This window comes from Sinocyclocheilus grahami, unplaced genomic scaffold (assembly GCF_001515645.1).
Source record: "Sinocyclocheilus grahami isolate Dianchi unplaced genomic scaffold, SAMN03320097.WGS_v1.1 scaffold362.1, whole genome shotgun sequence".
In the NCBI taxonomy this organism is placed as follows: Eukaryota; Metazoa; Chordata; class Actinopteri; order Cypriniformes; family Cyprinidae; genus Sinocyclocheilus; species Sinocyclocheilus grahami.
The window spans coordinates 1,083,311-1,093,272 of NW_015505541.1; the positions used below are offsets into that span (position 1 = coordinate 1,083,311).

A 9,962-nucleotide genomic window follows, 5' to 3' on the forward strand; every position below is an offset into this window, starting at 1 on the left:
TCTCAGCTAAAATCTCAGCAATTGCATCAATTTGCAAATTATACCATATTAAAATGAGAAATGTCTGCTTGGCAACTACATTTTATTTCAGTCAACATTTTATTTCAAGTAAAAAATACAGTTGGTTTCTCGGTGTTATTTTAGTTAACTACAATAACCCTGAGAAATTCTTTAGTTCAAAGTCTTTCTTTTCAATATATTTCTCATCAAATTCTTCCAACACTAAATGATCTTAGATATGATATCCATATTAGCCCTTTACGGACAGCAAGTGTCTCATTTGAGTCTCATTACTTTTCTCTTAAGGCATTTTCGTTACATTTCATGTTACTTAAATTAAACATATTTGGTATGAAACCGGTTTTAAATGAATCGACAAAAACATGATAAACTCAGCTGGATGGCAACATATGTGCACAAACAAACCTTTTTCAACAAAATAGTTGGCGTGCCAAACCAAGCTGTAATATTTCATGATAATAAAGACACGCGAGATATTTCACATTGACCTTTTCTCAAAGCAAAATGCTGAGTGTGCAGTTCACCCCCCTCTGTCATTTAAGCTCAGTCCAACAAACACTTATCTTCCTCCACAGCAAAGAGCCCTGAGTGTGTGAGTGTGAGTGAGTGTTCATGTGTCTGCATGAGTGAGCATAATATAATGTAATTAATCACAATGCAGCCTGTTTGACTCGAGAGAAATGAGAGATGTCTGGTGCTGTCTTGCATCTCCACATGTCAGACTGCTCAAGGACATCTAGAACTATGGGCACAATATGCATATTCATTTTTACGGTTTTAAATTCTGCTTATTTTGTTTTGGATATGCCATTCGATGCTGAAATCTTAGTTAATGTGATTTTTATTGTTTGTAAAAATAGTAACATCTCTCACTCTGATTCAGATTCAATTAGAATAAATGCCTCATTCATGAAACACAAACAGAATTTGAACAGCTCATAAACCCATTCTTAGGGTAACTTGAAGAACAGTTTGCAGTGAAATGGTTTCATGAACAATCTACATTGAGATTTCTTTGACTGTATTTTATATGGCTGGGGCTTCATAACTGCACAGAAGGCCTGACCTGATAGAATCTTTCTCCACCCTGCTGACACAATTTGTCCTGCTATGGGCCGCTGCCTTAATCTGTGGAGAAACATGACAAAATGATTGGGGGAAAAAAACAGCTCACTGGAAAATCTCTGCATCTGCAGAAGCTATCTGTGCAATTGCACAGAGTAAATGCCAGCAAGTTTGAAACATGTCATTGAATGTCAAAATCCCACCTTCTTTTTTCACAACTTCTCCGAAGGATAAGCACATAGTGGAAGAAACATCAAAAGAATGTCAACTGCAACTTTTCATGTAAAAAGAGAAAAGCTCCAATTCGTTTCTTGACTCTTTTTAAAATCAAAGACCTGTTGATGCATAAAATGTCAGCAAAATATTTTAGAAAATACTGCCCATCAAAGTGGGACACACAGCAGGCATGATATTTTTAATCTAACTATACACCATTGTTCCTTTTATAATATAACCCTTTAGTTGAAAGTTTACAGCATTAAAGATTATAAATATATATATATATATATACAGTGGGTACGGAAAGTATTCAGACCCCCTTAAATTTTTCACTCTTTGTTATATTGCAGCCATTTGCTAAAATCATTTAAGTTATTTTTTTTCCTCATTAATGTACACACAGCACCCCATATCTTCGTTTTTTTATGTTTTGTTATGTTGCTGCCTTATGTTAAATTGATTTAAATTACATTTTCACCACATCATTCTACACTCCATTCGCCATAATGGCAAAGCAAATTTATTAAATAAAAAACTTAAATGGTCCCATTGCATAAGTATTCATACCCTTATCTGGGACTGTTGAAATTTAGCTCAGGAGCATTCATATTGCTTGTGGATGTTACTACACTTCAAGTGAAGTTAACCTGTGGCAAATTAAATTGAATGGGTATGATTTGGAATGGCACACACACATCTAAATAAAAGGTCTAACAGCTGAAAGTGCATATCAGACCAAAAACCAAGCCCTGAGGTCAAAAGACCTGCCTGTAGAGCTCAGAAACAGGTTTGCATCAAGCCACACATCTGGAGAAGAGTTCATAAAAAAATGTTGCTTATTTGAAGGTTCACAGAATCATGTAGCCTTCATTATCCATAATGGAAGACATTTGAAACAACTAGAACTCAACTGGCCTTGTCTAGACTAGTGACCAAGAAGCTGATGGTCACTCTAGTTGAGCTCCATGATCATATGTAGAGATAGGAGAAACCTACAGAAGGACAAAACTCACTGCAACACTCCACCGATCTGGCCTTTATGTCGTTGTAGCCAGACTCAATCTTCTCCTCAGTGAAGACACAAAAACCCACTTGGAATTTGCAAAAGAGCACCTAAAGGACCCTTAGACTGTGAGAAACAAGATTCTCTGGTTTGATGAATCTCAATTCCAAGCATAATCTTTGAAGGAAACCAGCTCTGCTCATCACCTGCAGAGTACCATCCAAAAAGTAAAGAGTGCTGGTTGGAGCCTCATGCTGTGGGGCTGTTTTTCAGCGACAGGGACTGAGGGACTCGTCAAAGTAGAAGAAAAGCTCAATGCACCAAAATATTGAGATGGCCTTAATGAAAACCTAGTCCAGAGCATTCAGAACCTCAGACTGGGCAGAAGGTTCACTTTCCAACAGGACAATAACCCTAAGCACACAGCAAGAGTGGCTTATAGACAACTCTGTGAATGTCCTTGAATGGCCCTGCAACAGCCTGGGATTGAACTCAATCAAATATTTCTGGAGAAACCTGAAAATGTGCGTCTGCCTCCATCCAACCTGACAGAGCTAGAGAGGTGAAGAGGTGAGGAGAAGAATGACAGATAATTGCCAAATGCGTATGTGCAAAGCTTGTCGCATCATACCCAAAAAGGCTTGAGGCTGTTAAGGTGCTTCATCTAAGTAATGAGTTAATGCAATGTACTTCAGTTTTTTTTTATTTTTTATAAATTGACAAAGTTGTGACAGTTCTGTTTTTGCTTTGTCAGTATGGTGTATGGAGTGTAGATTGATGTGGAAAAAAAGTAATTTAAAGCAGTTTAACATAAGGCTGCAACATAACAAATCGTGAAATAAATGAAGGGGTATGAATACTTTCGCAAGGCAGTGTATATATATATATTCAGGAGCATTCATATTGCTTGTGGATGTTACTACACTTCAAGTGAAGTTAACCTGTGGCAAATTAAATTGAATGGGTATGATTTGGAATGGCACACACACATCTAAATAAAAGGTCTAACAGCTGAAAGTGCATATCAGACCAAAAACCAAGCCCTGAGGTCAAAAGACCTGCCTGTAGAGCTCAGAAACAGGTTTGCATCAAGCCACACATCTGGTTGGCAAATGGCTGCAATATAACAAAGAGTGAAAAATTTAAGGGGGTCTGAATACTTTCCGTACCCACTGTATATATACACACACAGTGCCTTGCCTTCGTTTTTTTATGTTTTGTTATGTTGCTGCCTTATGTTAAATTGATTTAAATTACATTTTCACCACATCATTCTACACTCCATTCGCCATAATGGCAAAGCAAATTTATTAAATAAAAAACTTAAATGGTCCCATTGCATAAGTATTCATACCCTTATCTGGGACTGTTGAAATTTAGCTCAGGAGCATTCATATTGCTTGTGGATGTTACTACACTTCAAGTGAAGTTAACCTGTGGCAAATTAAATTGAATGGGTATGATTTGGAATGGCACACACACATCTAAATAAAAGGTCTAACAGCTGAAAGTGCATATCAGACCAAAAACCAAGCCCTGAGGTCAAAAGACCTGCCTGTAGAGCTCAGAAACAGGTTTGCATCAAGCCACACATCTGGAGAAGAGTTCATAAAAAAATGTTGCTTATTTGAAGGTTCACAGAATCATGTAGCCTTCATTATCCATAATGGAAGACATTTGAAACAACTAGAACTCAACTGGCCTTGTCTAGACTAGTGACCAAGAAGCTGATGGTCACTCTAGTTGAGCTCCATGATCATATGTAGAGATAGGAGAAACCTACAGAAGGACAAAACTCACTGCAACACTCCACCGATCTGGCCTTTATGTCGTTGTAGCCAGACTCAATCTTCTCCTCAGTGAAGACACAAAAACCCACTTGGAATTTGCAAAAGAGCACCTAAAGGACCCTTAGACTGTGAGAAACAAGATTCTCTGGTTTGATGAATCTCAATTCCAAGCATAATCTTTGAAGGAAACCAGCTCTGCTCATCACCTGCAGAGTACCATCCAAAAAGTAAAGAGTGCTGGTTGGAGCCTCATGCTGTGGGGCTGTTTTTCAGCGACAGGGACTGAGGGACTCGTCAAAGTAGAAGAAAAGCTCAATGCACCAAAATATTGAGATGGCCTTAATGAAAACCTAGTCCAGAGCATTCAGAACCTCAGACTGGGCAGAAGGTTCACTTTCCAACAGGACAATAACCCTAAGCACACAGCAAGAGTGGCTTATAGACAACTCTGTGAATGTCCTTGAATGGCCCTGCAACAGCCTGGGATTGAACTCAATCAAATATTTCTGGAGAAACCTGAAAATGTGCGTCTGCCTCCATCCAACCTGACAGAGCTAGAGAGGTGAAGAGGTGAGGAGAAGAATGACAGATAATTGCCAAATGCGTATGTGCAAAGCTTGTCGCATCATACCCAAAAAGGCTTGAGGCTGTTAAGGTGCTTCATCTAAGTAATGAGTTAAGATTCTCTGGTTTGATGAATCTCAATTCCAAGCATAATCTTTGAAGGAAACCAGCTCTGCTCATCACCTGCAGAGTACCATCCAAAAAGTAAAGAGTGCTGGTTGGAGCCTCATGCTGTGGGGCTGTTTTTCAGCGACAGGGACTGAGGGACTCGTCAAAGTAGAAGAAAAGCTCAATGCACCAAAATATTGAGATGGCCTTAATGAAAACCTAGTCCAGAGCATTCAGAACCTCAGACTGGGCAGAAGGTTCACTTTCCAACAGGACAATAACCCTAAGCACACAGCAAGAGTGGCTTATAGACAACTCTGTGAATGTCCTTGAATGGCCCTGCAACAGCCTGGGATTGAACTCAATCAAATATTTCTGGAGAAACCTGAAAATGTGCGTCTGCCTCCATCCAACCTGACAGAGCTAGAGAGGTGAAGAGGTGAGGAGAAGAATGACAGATAATTGCCAAATGCGTATGTGCAAAGCTTGTCGCATCATACCCAAAAAGGCTTGAGGCTGTTAAGGTGCTTCATCTAAGTAATGAGTTAATGCAATGTACTTCAGTTTTTTTTTATTTTTTATAAATTGACAAAGTTGTGACAGTTCTGTTTTTGCTTTGTCAGTATGGTGTATGGAGTGTAGATTGATGTGGAAAAAAAGTAATTTAAAGCAGTTTAACATAAGGCTGCAACATAACAAATCGTGAAATAAATGAAGGGGTATGAATACTTTCGCAAGGCAGTGTATATATATATATATATATATATATATATATAAAAACGACAATAATTATTATTATATTATTACAATTATATTTTTCAGAGGGGTTTCTATGATGCATGCCAGCAGAACCTTCCAAATGTGTATGAAAATGGTAGTTGTGAAAATATTATCCTGTCGATAACATAATTTTTAGTCATGATCGTTTAGAAAAGTTATTTTCAATGCGACTGTACAGTCTGTGGAGTGTCTTTTATTTTGTCCATCACGTTGAGATTGTCTTACTGTCTGCATCTGCTCACATTACTGTTTAAAAAAAATTTCAGTTGATCCAGGCAAACATTCATATTAACACTGATAGACAGATACAATATGTATTATATGTATAATATGCATTTTCAAAACTATTTTTATATCTAAAATGTCAGACTTGGCAACATACAATGCAAACAAAATGAGTGAAGCTTCATTTTATTAGCTATTTTGAGAGTATTTTATTGTTGTTTTCTGAAACATTGGCCTTGACAGTAATTCATTTGTATACTGTACCACAGCTAAGGCTATTAGGTATTGATTTGTATATAGTATGTTCTCAGTCTTCAGTGTTGTTATTAACATTATTGAGTTAATATTTTAAATCACAACAGATGACCTTCATTCTTCTGTAACTGTGTGTTGAAAGTACATGATGGCATTACAGTTTGGAGATTTGCTGAGGGCGAGTCATGTTGTTCGACACCGGTCGACCCCAGAGTCTGAGTCTGCTGACCCCTCCGTCGGGAACTATGACCAGACGCACATGAGTCACAGGCCCACACTGCACCACAGACTCCCCAGAAAACAAATGCCTGTGGTGTGCCTTGAGCTAGATGAGGAAGATTGTGATCACATTTACATAGAACAAAAAGGAATAAAGTTGAAAATGAAGTCAAATGAAATTATCGGATGGGCAAGTCATACTTTTTGAGGAGGAAGAAGAATTCTCCACTTGGGGGGTTTGTCAGAACACCACTGGTTACGAATCAAGTTGTTCTCCTCATCCGGGGTCAAACAGCAGGCCTCAATCTGGCAGGAGTCTGGGAAATTTCCTAAGGAAAATGGTTGATTAAAAAGTCTCTTATGCTGAATAAATCTTGCCGACCCTAAACTTTTAAACAGTATCATATGTCTCACAATGTGACTATATATCTCACGGTGTAATTTTGTGTGACTTTTTTAAACTTTATCTGACAGCTATTTTTTTATTTGCTACTCTGAGACAGAATCAGGCTTCCATACAGATACTGTTGTTTTAAATGTAAAACATTTAGACAAAAAATGCTAATAAATATTCAATACTTTTTGTACCTTTAAAATGGTTGGTGTCTAACTCAATTTTGCTTATGATGCCAGGATGTCCTAGTCTGAGAATAGCCCACTCAAAACCTGGCACCTGTAATATCCCTTTCTCATCCACCTGAAAGCCAATATATGGGATCAGTGTAGAATATAACTGATATTTGTGATGTTTCCTAAAATGAAAAGAATGCTTTTACCTTTAAAACTTAAGGCCGATCCAGGCGTCTGGCTGTCTCCCACCCATCACCCATGTTGTCAGCCCTCCCTATACCTACAGTGAAACACACATTCAGACAATCACGAAGTACTGATCTAAATCTCGAAATCTCTCATCTTATTCCATAATCTTCTCCAAAGAGTCATTAAATAGATCATAACTTATTTGTTGGGAAGCGATGTGTAGTATTCTCTCAGGAAGTTATTAAAAATGAAGTCTAGGAAACAGTCCAGACAGAGTTTTTATGATATGCCTGATTGAAAAAGTCTGTAAAAGTGGTCTACATTTTAGATGCTTCTCTTGGCACAACTGAAAAAAAAAGAGCCATAGTGCCTTTCTAAGATGTTTTTCAACTTGTCAGTCCAAACAATCTCTCACCATCATATTGCATGGGTGACCAAAGTGGGCGTCGCTGTAGCCTACGCATACATTGACCAGGGCAACAATATCCACTAGGTCTTGACTAGACACAGTGGACCAGTCCTTCTTCCCAATGCCATAAACTTTCAGCCTCGCAATGCCACCATCTGCCAAACATCAATAAAATATTTAAAGCTAAGGTGTCATTTTTTAATGTTAAAACACTTTTTTCCATTGTTTCTAGGTTAAAACACTTATTTTAACATGCTGAGGCAACTAGGTAGGTAACAGTAGGTTGATTATATATTGATTATATATGTGTTTGTGTGTGTGTGTATATATATATATATATCAAATAATCTAAACAGAAATCATCTTTAAATAAAAAAAAACATTTCTTTACTTTTTTACTTCAAATCAAAGTTTGTAATGCTGTGATTCACATCACAGCTTACTGGTTTGCTTCATGGCTTATGACACTTTAACAAGACTTTATTTTTTTATTCCTATGTGAAAAATTCGTCCGGAACCAAGGCCACTGAAAGGGTGTGTTGCACTCTATAGTGTTGGTGTAGGCCAGGACTAACTGTCTGACCAACCAGTGGCAGGAAAGGTTTGGTGGCTAGTGGCACAGAAATCACACACTTCAGCTTTCAGTCAAAGCTACAATTGTTTCAACAATTTATCAAAAGATTCTTGTAAGCACCTTAGGCAAGAAATCATCCGCTAAGAAAAATAGGTAAATAAAATACCACATAAAAAAGTGAAATACATATAGTACCAGTGTTTAGGTGGTATATAAATAAAATGTTAATATTTTATTATCATTTTACAACCCTTCATTTATTTTCATTTTACTAAACAAATGGATCTCTAAGATGCTGCTCTGCTGTAGCATCTCTCCCCAGGCCATTTTTTTTTTATTATTGAATGATCACAATCTCTGTTTTGTCTTTTTTTTTTAATTGCACTGAATGATTCATGGTGTATTACCTGGATATATATTAAGGCGGATATGGGTAACTCTGTGTGGGTAGGTGACATTCAGGTAGTTGTGGCATGATTCAGAGTACCCCGGCTTCAGCTTTGTCATCGGGACAAGCTCCTCCCAGCTGTCTGAGTTAAGCTGTTCAACATAAATTCAGAATGAGTTCCCTCAGAAACACAGACTAGAGATTATGCATATAAAAAATATCTAGTGCACTGGAGGATGGTTTACACCTGTTCTACAGCTTCGAACTGGCTTGGGGAAGCTGCAATGCCTGTACGATCTCCTTCAAGAGTGAATGACGGCATCTGATCTGATTTAAATGTGACATAAATTAGATATAATGAAGGTAACCTTATACTTTGGTTCTTAAAGGCTGCAGCCACCAAGACACGCAGCTTGAATGGAGGTGTATGGTGCATAGTTCCCCGTGAAGAAAGATGTGTCCACATCAAAGCCATGAATAATTCCTGGAACTCCTAACTGAATGATGCACCAGTTGTGACCTTTAACACAAGATGAGAGACACATGCATCTTTCATGAGATCACCGAAATCTGTTCTAAGTACAGACAGAGCACTCTTTGAGATTACAAAACATGCCCTGAAAGCCTGATCAGATGAGGAAGCATCTCAGTATTGCAGTACATCTTTCTCTCATGCCTTCATTTCACAGATCTTCAGAGACTGGATGGATGAGAGAAGGAAGTAGCCTGCAGCTATTCTGCTCTAATTCATCCAGGCTCAATGGAACTAGAGCTCGTTAGAGAGAAATGAGAAACACAGCGCCCCATTTCCCAGTTTTACAGTGAATTCGCTTTGATTTGTGCAGATAGACTAAATACCTGGCATTCTTTTCCTCCTGGTTTCCCATCCATCCATCCATTTTCCTCATCCGTGGCAAAAATCACCTTTAATGACAATGTTAGTGGTTTGTTAATCAATTTCAGTGAGCAAACGCAATCTATGAATATTAGAATACGTATAAAGTGATGATATTATTTTAAATGCTCCATTTTTCACCTTTCCTCCAGCTGTTTCGCATGCGAGGTTGTTGAACTGTAGGAAGTGTGGTCTCCTGCACTGGTCGATTTGCCATGTTTGTTGCGACTAGATTTTAAATGTTATGCCACTTAAATTTAGCTGTTTAATATTACAAGAATCCACACAGAAAATTGTAGAGAATCTCTAGCTCCGCGATATAATAGGTCGACTATAATATTTAACTGCCTTCTCAAAAACAAACTCTTAAACGGAGCGAAGTCCAGTCTTGATCAACATCCGTCACGTTGAATATTATGAAAGCAGAGTGTAATCTCAAAACATAATCGTGGGACGTCTGCAGTAACAGTTAACGGAAATGTAGCCTACACAGTTTCTATTTTGAATTTGTGACAAGAATCTGACTAATGCTACATTACTACATAGACATTCATTGTGCATTACTACCATGAACTTCATTCTTTTCCCAACGTCAGCGAGTCTATGGAAAAACAGCGCCCTCTGTTAAACAATAACTGGCCTAGCACAATATTCTCTGCCATATAACACACACGCTTATTTTTGCATG

General features: G+C 38.0%; 1 pseudogene; it reads right to left on the bottom strand.

The window, feature by feature from the left end:
- Positions 1-5,987: 5,987 nt before the first annotated feature.
- On the bottom strand, positions 5,988-9,491 carry LOC107549077 (allantoicase-like; annotated as a pseudogene).
- Between the last annotated feature and the right edge of the window lie 471 nt (positions 9,492-9,962).